A 12,824-nucleotide genomic window follows, 5' to 3' on the forward strand; every position below is an offset into this window, starting at 1 on the left:
AGGCTTTTAAAAAGTGACTTTGATTTCTATAGAAAAAGAAAACATTTTTAGACATTGCCAGAGGTTCTTAGGAACAATACATTGCATGTCAATGTTTATCTCAACCCAGAAAGGTAAACAACCCATTTACAATGCCTTTATCCATGGCTCCCTTAAAGTTAGCTGGAGTCCTTTTGCCTGCGGCGTGAGTGCAGAGTGCGAGCTGCGGCAGCCGGAGTCATGGCAGGACAGGTATTTAGAAAGTTTCTTCCCCTCTTTGACCGAGTATTAGTTGAAAGAAGTGCAGCCGAAACTGTAACTAAGGAGGCATTATGCTTCCAGAAAAATCACAAGGAAAAGTGTTGCAAGCAACGGTGGTAGCTGTTGGATCAGGCTCTAAAGGAAAGGGTGGAGAGATTCAACCAGTTAGTGTGAAAGTTGGAGATAAAGTTCTTCTCCCAGAATATGGAGGCACCAAAGTAGTTCTAGATGACAAGGATTATTTCTTATTTAGAGATGGTGACATTCTTGGGAAATATGTTGACTGAAATAAGTCACTATTGAAATGGCATCACGTGAAGCTGCCCATTCCACTGAAGTTCTGAAATCTTTCATCATGTAAATAATCTCCATGTTTCTCTTTTATAATAAACTAAGGATATATAAAAAAACAAAGTTAGCTGGAATCTTGGGCACCATAAACACTATATAATGAAATTACTGAATGTATCCTAGAGTTGATGGCATTACTGACTCGATGAACATGAGTTTGAGCAAGCTCCGGGAGTTGGTGATGGCCAGGGAAGCCTGGTGTGCTGCAGTCCATGGGATCGCAAAGAGTCGGACATGACTGAGCAACTGAACTGATCCTAGAAAAATAATGAAAGCTTGGAGAAGCTATAGACAACTCAGCACTTCCTCTGTGGGAGATTCCTGTCTATTTAGAACTTTGATGCAAAAGAGTTAAAAGTCTGACCTAGGCAGGAGGCTACTAAGGAAACAGGCTAGTAGAGACAAACACAGAAATCAAGGAGCTGAAGGGAGTCAGGAAGGACTGTTATCCTGATGCTTTAGGAAAATGAGGAAATTCTGCAAAGAACTGATGGTTCACAGCTCGTAAAAATGCAAAGAAGAGGGTTTCCCTGGTGGCTAAGTGGTAAAAAAAAAAAAAAAAAAAAAAAAAAAATCTGCCTGGTAATGCAGAAGACACGGGTTCTATCCCTGGTCTGGGAAGATCCCCCATACTGCAAAGCAACTAAGTCTGTGAGCCACAACTGCTGGAGCCTACATGCTCTAGGGCCCAGCAAGCCGCAGCTACTGAAGCCTACGTACCCAGAGCCCATGCTCCACAACAAGAGAGGCCACCACAGTGAGAAGCCCCAGCACAGCACAAAGAGTTGCCCCTGTTCGCTGCAACTAGAGAAACAGAAAAGACTAACAGAAAGCAAACATATTCTAAAACTGGGCAAATATGGTTGTTGAGAGCTGGCATCAGAAGAAAACCTGCATGCTCTGCGTGTGTTTTTTTTCTGTCTGAAAACAACAGAAAGGTCTCTTTTAGAATAAGCAAATCGAATTCAGTTTGACTTTATTATCACTCAAAACCAGGCATTGGCCATTTAAATCCTGCTCATATGTATACCGTTTTGCTTTGAGTTAGTTGCATTTAACAGATTTTTACTTTCATAGAACTATAAACAGAATGGACAATACACTGGACCCACCCTCCTATTACTTAAGCCCAGTACAGCTATAATTTATGCAGCCAGAGCTGGCCAGGTTGCAGATTTGTTGTTTTTGCTCACTTGCTAAGTCATGTGTGACTCCTTGCAACTCCATAGACTGTAGCCCACCAGACCTCTGCCCATGAAGTTTTCCAGGCAAGAATATTGGAGTGGGTTGCCATTTCCTTCTCCAGGGGATCTTCCCAATCCAGGGATCAAACCCACGTCTCCTGCATTGGTTGCAGAGAATCTCTACCAAAAACCCATTCTCAGAGAAGGAGAAAAAAAAATCTGCAGAGGCTTTACCTAAGATATCCTACTCTCCCTGTTAGGAGACTGCCCTTTGCACTATGCAACAGAATACTTACCATTAGTATCTGAACATCTCACCTACAGAAAAACATGAAGGTGACAGGGGCTGCACTGCACAGGAATTCTCAAATGACAAATGGATCACAGGGTCTTTTTGAAGCAGCATCTTCTCAGATGCTTGTTTATAAATAACAAAGGGGGTCAATAACAAAGACAGTCTTCTAAGGCATTGCTGGTTAACTACCAATTAAAACCAACGATAAATCTGTAGTAATTAGTTTAAAAATTATATACATGTATTATATATATATTTATATTAGGGTGTATATGTATACAAAACTCAATGAATCTATGAGCCATGCTGTGTAGGGCCACCCAAGACGAATCGGTCATGGTAAACAGTTGTAACAAAACGTGCTCCACTGGAGAAGGGAATGACAAACCACTTCAGTATTCCTGCCTTGAGAACCCCATGAACAGTACGAAAAGGCAAAAAGACAGGACACTGAAAGATGAACTCCGTAGTCGGTAGGTGCCCAATACGCTACTGGAGATCAGTGGAGAAATAACTCTAGAAAGAATGAAGAGAAGGAGCCAAAGCAAAACCACCACCCAGTTGTGGATGTGACTGGTGATGGAAACAAGGTCCAATGCTGTAAAGAGCAATATTGCATAGGAACTTGGAATGTTAGGTCCATGAATCAAGGAAAATTGGAAGTGATCAAACAGGAGATGGCAAGAGTGAACATCGACATTTTAGGAATCAGCGAACCTAATGGACTGGAATGGGTGGATTTAACTCAGATGACCATTATATTTACTACTGAGGGCAAGAATCCCTTTGAAGAAATGGAATAGCCATCATAGTCAACAAAAAAGTCTGAAATGCAGTACTTGGATGCAGACTCAAAAACGACAGAATGATCTCTGTTCATTTCCAAGGCAAGCTATTCAATATCATGGTAATGCAAGTCTATGCCCTGACCAGTAATGTTGAAGAAGCTGAAGTTGACTGGTTCTACAAAGACCTACAAGGTCTTCTAGAATTAACACCCCAAAAAAGATGTCCTTTTCATTATAGGGGATTGGAATGCAAAAGAAGGAAGTCAAGAAACACCTGGAGTAACAGGCAAATTTGGCCTTGGAGTACAGAATGAAGCAGGGCAAAGGCTAATAAGAGTTCTGCTAAGAGAATGCATTGGTCATAGCAAACACCCTCTTCCAACAACACAAGAGAAGACTCTACACATGGACATCACCAGATAGTCAACACCGAAATCAGATGGATTATTTTCTTTGCAGCCAAAGATGAAGCCAAAGATGAAGAACAGTCAGCAAAACCAAGACCAGGAGCTGACTGTGGCTCAGATCATGAACTCCTTATTGCCAAATTCAAACTTAAATAGAAGAAAGTAGGAAAAACCACTAAACCACTCAGGTATGACCTAAATCAAATCCCTTACGATTATACAGTGGAAGTGAGAAACAGATTTAAGGGACTAGACCTGATACAGAGTTGCCTGGTGGACTATGGACGGAGGTTCGTGACATTGTACAGGAGACAGAAATCAAGATCATCCCCAGGAAAAAGAAAGGCAAAAAGGCAAAATGACTGTCTGAGGAGGCCTTACAAATAGCTGTGAAAAGAACAGAAGCAAAAAGCAAAGGAGAAAAGGAAAGATATACCCATTTGAATGCAGAGTTCCAAAGAATAGCAAGGAGAAATAAGAAAACCTTCCTTAGTGATCAATGCAAAGAAATAGAGGAAAACAATAGAATGGGAAAGACTAGAGATCTCTTCAAGAAAATTAGAGATACCAAGGGAACATTTCATGCAAAGATGGGCTTAATAAAGGACACAAATGGTATGGACCTAACAGAAGCAGAAGATATAAAGAAGAGGTGGCAAGAAGACACAGAAGAACTGTACAAAAAAGATCTTCATGACCCAGATAATCACAATGGTGTGATCACTCACCTAGAGCCAGACATCCTGGAATGTGAAGTCAAGTGGGCCTTAGAAAGCATCACCATGAACAAAGCTAGCGGAGGTGATGAAATTCCAGTTGAGCTATTTCAGATCCTGAAAGATGATGCTATGAAAGTGCTGCACTCAATATGCCAGCAAATTTGGAAAACTCAGCAGTGGCCACAGGGCTGGAAAAGGTCAGTTATCATTCCAATCGCTAAGAAAGGCAATGCCAAAGAATGCTCAAACTACTACACAACTGCACTCATTCACACACAAGTAATGCTCAAAATTCTCCAAGCCAGGCTTCAAGCAATATGTGAACTGTAAACTTCCAGATGTTCAAGCTGGCTTTAGAAAAAGTCAATATCCGCTGGATCATCGAAAAAGCAAGAGAGTTCCAGAAAAACATCTATTTCTGCTTTATTGACTATGCCAAAGCCTTTGACTGTGTGGATCACCATAAACTGTGGAAAATTCTGAAAGAGATGGGAATACCAGACCACCTGACCTGCCTCTTGAGAAACCTGTATGCAGGTGAAGCAACAGTTAGAACTGGACATGGAACAAAAGTACGTCAAGGCTGTATACAGTCACCCTGCTTATTTAACTTATATGCAGAGTACATCATGAGAAACGCTGGGCTGGAAGAAGCATAAGCTGGAATCAAGACTGCCAGGAGAAATATCAATAACCTCAGATATGCAGATGATACCACCCTTATGGCAGAAAGTGAAGAAGAACTAAAGAGCCTCTTGATGAAAGTGAAAGAGGAGAGTGAAAAAGTTGGCTTAAAGCTCAACATTCAGAAAACTAAGATCATGGCATCCAGTCCCACCACTTCATGACAAATAGATGGGGAAACAGTGTCAGACTTTATTTTTTGGGGCTCCAAAATCACTGCAGATGGTGACTGCAGCCATGAAATTAAAAGACGCTTACTGCTTGGAAGGAAAGTTATGACCAACCTAGACAGCATATTAAAAAGCAGAGACATTACTTTGTCAACAAAGGTCCATCTAGTCAAGGCTATGGTTTTTCCAGTAGTCATGTATGGATATGAGAGTTGGATTGTGAAGAATGCTGAGTGCTGAAGAATTGATGCTTTTGAACTGTGGTGTTGAAGACTCTTGAGAGTCCTTTGGACTGCAAGGAGATCCAACCAGTCCATCCTAAAGGAGATCAGTCCTGAATATTCATTGGAAGGACTGATGCTGAAGTTGAAACTCCAGTATTTTGGTCAGCTGATGTGAAGAGCTGACTCATTTGAAAAGACCCTGATGCTGGGAAAGATTGAAGGCAGGAGGAGAAGGGGATGGCAGAGGATGAGATGGTTGGATGGCATCACTGACTCAATGGACATGAGTTTGAGTAAACTCTGTGAGTTGGTGATGAACAGGGAGGCCCAGCATGCTGTAGTTCATGTGGTCACAAAGAGTCAGACGCGACTGAACTGAACTAAATGAGCACCATGTCTCTTAAAGCTTGTCTTTAAGAAATCCTTGATAAGAAGCAGCCTAAGGACCCTGGTAGCTCAGTTGTGAAGAAATCGCTTGCTAATGCAGGAGACATGGGTTTGATCCCTGATCTGGGAAGATCCCACGTGCTGTGGAGCAACTAAGCCTGTGAGCCACAACTACTGAGCCCGTGAGCCCTAGAGCCCATCCTCTGTGAGAAGAGAACCACTGCCATGAGAAGTCCGAGCAACACAACTAGAGGAAGCCTAGCTGCTGCGAAGACCCAGCACAGCCAAAAAAAGTAAACATTACTTTTAAAAAAAGAACAAAAGAAAGAAAGAGCCTAGGGTACAGGTCAGTAGATTTTTTTCCTGCAAAGAATCAGATGGTAAACATGGCTTTGTAGGCTGTACAGTCTCTGTCATGCATACTCAACTGACATTGTATGACAGCGGTCATAGACAACATGCAAGTGAGTGAGTGCTTGTGTTCCAATGAAAATTTACAAACACTGAAATTTGAATTTTATATCACTTTCAAGTGTCTGATATAAAATTCTCTTTGGTTTCTTCAACCATTTAAAACTGCAGCAGCTATTCTTAACTTGTGGACTATAAAAATGATCTATGGACCAGATTTGACCAGGGGCCATCGTTTGCTGACACCAGTATCAACACCACCTGCTCACCCTACTTCAAGCTCTTTCATAAACAAAGGCTGATGTGAAAACAGGACCCACCCACGAGAAAGAAACCAGGTGGGAGCTCTTACTGCTAACGGACGGCCATGTTAACTCTAGGAGTGAGAGATGGAAAGAATATTTCTTGCAAACCTAGTACTGTGTTTAAATCTCGATTTACTCCTCACAGCAGTACTATTACAATGTGTATAAGTAATAACATATTACTAATACTACAGTATTACATATATATGTACACTTTTCATAGTTGAGGAAAAGTGAGACTCAAAGATTAAGTGCCTCCACCTGGTCCGCAGGTAGGGTTTGAACATGGGTTGGTCTTTTCAGTAACCCTTCAATGTGGTACTGCAACCTGGGAAGACCTGAGTTGATAGTGAAGAACGGAGGAGGAGAAGCTGTACTTGGAAGAGATGAAACTCAGGAAGACAGACCTTTGGTGCCAGGGCAACCAGACGTCCCTGAATTAGAGCACAGAGGGAATGCGCAACAGTCCCAGAGGCCACCCCAAATCAACCCAAACTGACTAGAGCGTTTGACCCCCAGATTGGCCTGCCATGGTCAAGACAGGCAGCCCAGCAATAGATCATTAATGAATTTAATTCAGCCAGACCACAGAGCAGGTTAATCCCAGTGCAAGAGCTACAACTTTAATACTGCTGTTCCAAGAAATGGTAGTTAGATTGACTTCTGGTATTTCCTTTTTCCTCTTTTTTTTTTTTTTTTTTACAATTGTAGCTTATATTAATTTTATAGAAACTTTAGAAAAAGACAGATAATGGATTAAAAAACCCTCCATCAACATAATCACATTTGACATTTTTGTATAATATCCTTTACATTCTACATGTTAAAGTAGGACTATGCTATTCATACCACTTTTTGCACCAAATATATATATCATGAACATGCTTTTGTGTCATTTCCCAAAATTTAATTTGCAAAATGTCCCAGAAAACAAAGCAAACTGACCATAATCAAATAGATTTGTGCAATGCTATACTGTCCCAGCCTCAGACGTTAACAATGGCTGTTTGATTAGAGCAAAGGCTTGCAAAGAGCGCCAGTAGAGAAACCTGGGTCACTTTGCCCAGAGTATCTCTCATTTAACCTATTTAATCATGGAATCTTTCTAGAACATTTGGAAAATTAACGTTCTACAGAATATCTTTGGTGTAAAGCTGTTCTATATCATTTGTAATGGATGCACCATATTCCATTGTTAAAGGGTTCATTAGAACTAAATATGGAGATTGTTTTCAAATTTTCACTATTATAAACAATACATATAAACAATATATACCACCAGGTACATTTTTGCAACTCAACCTTCACAGACATTCATGATAATTCCTTGAATATGCAATTGCTTGGTCAAGGATATGAATATTTTTATAGTTTTTAAGAAACAAATATTATAATTTATATGATATTTTACTGGAGATACTGAATGCTATATTTCACTTTTAATTTTGTTTTGCTAATGATTAATACTTAGGTTCAATAATCAGGCAGATTTTTACTAGATGCTTTGTGTTTTGTGACTATGTTAAAAGCAACATATATTGATTTTATAGAGCAACTGAAACTCTCATATATGGCTGTTGGCAGCATCTTCTAAAACAAATATATGGAAATTTTACATATTAGTATTCTACTGCTATATAACAAATTACCACAAACTTAAGAACAGAATTATTTTTAGCTTACAGTTCTGTAGATCAGAAGTCCATCACAGCATGGCTGGGTGATCTGCTCAGAATATCACAAGGCTGAAATCAAGGCATTGGGGAGGATGAGTCCTCATCTAGAGGCTTTGGGGAGAACCCCACATCCCTAACTCACTGTTGGCAAAATTCAGGACCTTGATGTTGTAGGGCCGATGCCCTGTTTCCTTGCTGGGGGCCAGTGAGGCCACCCTCTGCTTCTACAGGCCACTTTCCAGTCCTTGCAATGTGGACCCCTGTATCCTCAAGCCCTCAACAACGCAGCAAGTATTCCTTGTGCTTCATGTCTGACTCCCTCGTCTGCTCCCAGATGAAGAAAGTGCTTGCTTTGAAAGAAGTTGTGATTATATTAGGCCCACCTGGTTATCTCCCTATTACTAAGCCCACCTGGAAAACCTATCATTAGGGCAAGGATGCTAAATGGCTGCTTTTATTATTCTGCCTACCTCCTCCTATGATTGAGCAGTTGCAGTGCTAGATATATACCCAACAGAAACAAGTGCATGTTTACCAAAACACATGCACAAGAACGCTAACAGAGGCACTACACATATTAACCCGTATCTGGAGTAATTATTCAATAACAATTGTGAAAATTGTGAAATATTTTGATGATTGAATAGAGAAATGAGAGTGAACAAACCACAACTACTTACAGTGACATGAATGAATTTCACAAAAATAATGTGGGGGAGTAGATAATGTGTTTTGTGGGAGCAAATGGAGGGGTACTTAATCCAGCCCAGGAAGTCACAGAAAGCTTTCTAAAGGAAGGTACAGCCTTCACTAGGGCTTCCCAGGTGGCACTAGTGGTGAAGAACCCACCTGCCAATGCAGGTGAAGTAAGAGATGCAGGTTCGATCCCTGGGTCAGGAAGATCCTCTGGAGGAGGGAAAGGCACCCCACGCCAGTATTCTTGCCTGGAGAATCCCGTGGACAGAGTAGCCTGGCAGGCTACAGTCCATAGGATTGCAGAGTCAGACACGACTGAAGCACCTTAGCAAGCATGCACGCAGAGTCTTCTCTGCAAAGAAATAGAGTGATGGGGATGGGGAGGGCAGGACTGAATTAACTGAAAGAATATGAACAGAAGTAACACATCTGTAAAAATTATCAGCAGATGCGTATTATGAACAGACGGCAAAACAGTGGGGGTAAAAGGTATGCCTAGAGAATCTGGCAGGCGTCAGGACATGGAGAACCTTGCAAGCCATACTAAGACGACTGACCTTCATCCTTTAAGTGAGGGGAACATGGGAGGTACTGGCAAAACAAAACAACATGGATGGTTTATATTTATAACACTGACATGGCAAAGCAGATGATCATGTTAAAAGAAAATATGGAGGAAACTATACTAGTTAGGAGGCTATTTGAGGAATATAGGTGGGACATGATGGGAGCCTGAGTGAGCTGGAGTGAAGGGGAAGAGGGACAACATAAGGAGCGTAGATGCCCCGTATCAACCTCCCTTCCAGACACTGCTTCCTTAAGTCTTCAGAACATTTTTATAGTTTTTAAATTCTGTGGCCCAATTGTCTCCTAGAAAACATGTGCCAGTCTGGATTCCCACTAACAGTATCCATCTCTCCTAATTTCTGACAAAATGGGTGCTTTATTTTTTAAATCTTCACTAATTGCCTAGGCAAATACAACTGTGTCTGCTCAGTCACTCGGTCATGTCCAACTCTCAGCAATCCCATGAACTATAGACTGCCAGACTCCTCTGCCCATGGATTTTTTAGGCAAGAATACTGGAGTGGTTTGCCATTTCCTTCTCCAAAATATAACTAACTCATTTTTTTTTATATTGTGGTTTTGACTGAAAGCATAGTCAACATTTTAAATGTTTGACTGTTTTTATCATTTTTTAAAGTGTCAATTCATATTAATTGAATTTTTCTAGATTTTTTTTTATACTGACCTGTAAGAAGATATATATTAAAGATGCTAACCCTTCTGAGGTGCACTTTTCTATATCTGTACCTTTCAATTTTGTTTAGGTTAATTTTTTAATAACAGCTTCACATTATTAAATAGTTAAATCTACTAATTTTCTGTTATTGACTTCTACTCTTACATTTGTATATTTGAGTTCTTCCTCAAAGCATGATTTGTGAATCTTCACCTATATTTTCTTCAAGTGCTTTAATAATTCTATTTAAATATTTAATTAATATAGGAGTTAATTTGGTATATAGTTTTTAGATAATTAACTGGCTAAACACAATGGATAATTCATGCTTTCCCCATTGACTTGGAATGTCACTCATATATTAAATTCTTATGTCTTTAAAATGGGCTGTAATTCCTGGTAGAGCAAATTCTCCTATATTATTTTTCTTTTACAAAATATTCTTGACGATTCTTTTAAGTCAGGGTTAAACTAGCTTCCTAAATGAACTGAAATGTTTCCCATCATTTTCTATGTTTTATGTTCTAACAGTTTAAATCTAAAGAAGATATTGGTTTCTTAAAGATTTGAAAGATTTTGCCTATAAAATTATCTAGGTGCTGAAATTCTCTGACATTTGTTAACTTTGTTTATAGTTTTTGGTCTATACTGTACTATTCATCAAAATTGTTCTTTTCCTAAGAAAGTCATTTAATCAAAATACCCCAAATTATTTATTATTTTATAATATCTATAGCTAACCTCTTTTCATTTGTAGTATCATGCATTTATTTAGATTTTCTATTTTTGCCATTTAGTTTTATCAAGAGGGACATTTTTTGGTCTTTTCAAAGATCCACCTCTTAGGTTTAATCTATTCTTTCTTCATGCTTTCCCCAGATTTTATTCACTTTCTTGCTTCTTGAACTGATTATTTGGTTTATTTTTAATGGATAATAATAAAAACATATAAAAAAAACTCCAGGAAATGGTTGAAGGATAGGGAAGCCTGGTGTGCTACAGTCCATGGGGTCACAAAGAGTCAGACATGACTTAGTGACTAAACAACAACAAAGGCTCTGAATTTTTCTTCTACGTAAAGTTTTTGGGTATATTTTGGATATATAGTTTTTCTCTTATTTTTATTGACTTAGACTGATTATAATTTGTATTTTCTCTTTCATTAAGAATTAAGATATTGCTGTGGTTGTTCAGATGCTAAGTCGTGTCCTACTCCTTGCAACCCCACGAACTACACCATGCCTGGCTTCCCTGTCCTTCGGTATCTCCCTGAGTCTGCTCAAACTCATGTCCATTGAGTCAGTGACACTATCTAACCATCTCATCCTGTTGCCCCCTTCTCTTCCTGCCCTCAATCTTTCCCAGCATCAGGGTCTTTTCCAATGAACTGACTCTTCACATCAGGTGGCCGAAGTATTGGAACTTCAGCTTCAGCATCAGTCCTTCCAATAAATATTCAGAGTTGATTTCCTTTAGGATTGACACTGGTTTGATCTCCCTGTTGTCCAATGGACTCTCAAGAGTTTTCTCCAGCACCACAAGTTCAAAAGCAACAATTCTTTGGCGCTCAGCCTTGTTTATGGCCCAACTCTCACATCCATACATGACTACTGAAAAAACCATACCTTTGGCTACATGGACCTTTGTTGGCAAAGCTATTTTCTGCTTTTTAATATGCTGTCTAGGTTTGTCATGGCTTTTCTTTCCATGAACAAGCATCTTTTAATTTCATGGCTGCAGTCACTGTCCATACTCATTCTGGAGCCCAAGAAAATAAAATCTGTCACGATTTCCCCTTCTATTCCCCATGAAGTGATGAAACTGGATGCTATGTTCTTCATTTTTTGAATGTTCAGTTTCAGGCCAGTTTTTTCTCTCATCTTTCACCTTTATCAAGAGGCTCTTTAGTTCCTCTTTGCTTTCTGCCATTAAAGTGGTATCATCTGCATATCTGAGGTTGTTGACATTTCTCCCAGCAATCTTGATTCCAGTTTGTGAGTCATCCATCCCAGCATTTCGACATGATGTACTCTGCATGTAAGTTAGAAAAGCAGGGTGACATTATACAACCTTGAGGTGCTCCTTTCCCAATTCTGAATCAGTCCCTTGTTCCATGTCCAGTTCTAACTGTTGCGTCTTATCCTGCATACAGGTTTCTCAGGAGACACATAAGGTGGTCTGGTATTCCCATCTCTCTTAGAATTTACCAGTTTGTTGAGATCCACACAGCAAAAGCTTTAGTGTACTCAATGAAGCAGATGATTTTTTGAAATTCCCTAGATTTTTCTATGATCCAGCGGACATTGGCAATTTGATCTCTGGTTCTTCTGCCTTTTCTAAATACAGCTTGTACATCTAGAAGTTCTCGGTTCATGTGCTGTTGAAGCCTAGCTTGAAGGATTTTGAGCATAATCTTGCTAGCATCTGAAATGAGTGCAACTGTAATTTGAATGCTCTTTGGCATTGCCTTTCTTTGGGATTGGAATGAAAACTGACCTTTTCCTAGTCCTGTGGCCACTGCTGAGTTTTCCAAATAAGATGGCATACTGACTGCAGCATTTAAACAGCATCATCTTTTAGGATTTGAAATAGCTCAACTGGAATTCCATCACTGCCTCTAGCTTTGATCATAGTAATGATCACTTGAATTCACACTCCCACATATCTGACTCTAGGTGAGTGACAACTTGTTATGAATCGTTCCCTTTACTGCCTGCTGGTCAGAAAGTATAATCTCTGTTACTTATTATCTTGTATCTTATATTTTTGAACATGTTTCATGAATGTTTGAAAAGATGCATATTACCAAAGTCGTCTCCTATTTAGATAAGATTGCAATTCTATAGTTTTCATGAAATTCTCCTGGCTTTTTTTGTGTGTCATATATGTTGATGGAATGTTACTAGCCACTGTTACATCTTCAATATAGAATGTACCCATATAAAGTAATCCCTTCTTTCATCCATTTTTTTCATTAAATTCTATTCTTTTCTGATTTCAATTTGACAACTCAAACAAGGAAGAGGCCAACAAAAAAAATAATT

The 12,824-nt window shown here is 39.5% G+C and overlaps 1 pseudogene; it reads left to right on the top strand.

Annotated features, from left to right (window-relative positions):
* Positions 1 to 219: 219 nt before the first annotated feature.
* LOC136148684 (10 kDa heat shock protein, mitochondrial pseudogene) lies at positions 220 to 600 on the top strand (annotated as a pseudogene).
* The last annotated feature ends 12,224 nt before the right edge of the window (positions 601 to 12,824 follow it).

Source organism: Muntiacus reevesi, chromosome 17 (assembly GCF_963930625.1).
Source record: "Muntiacus reevesi chromosome 17, mMunRee1.1, whole genome shotgun sequence".
NCBI lineage: Eukaryota > Metazoa > Chordata > Mammalia > Artiodactyla > Cervidae > Muntiacus > Muntiacus reevesi.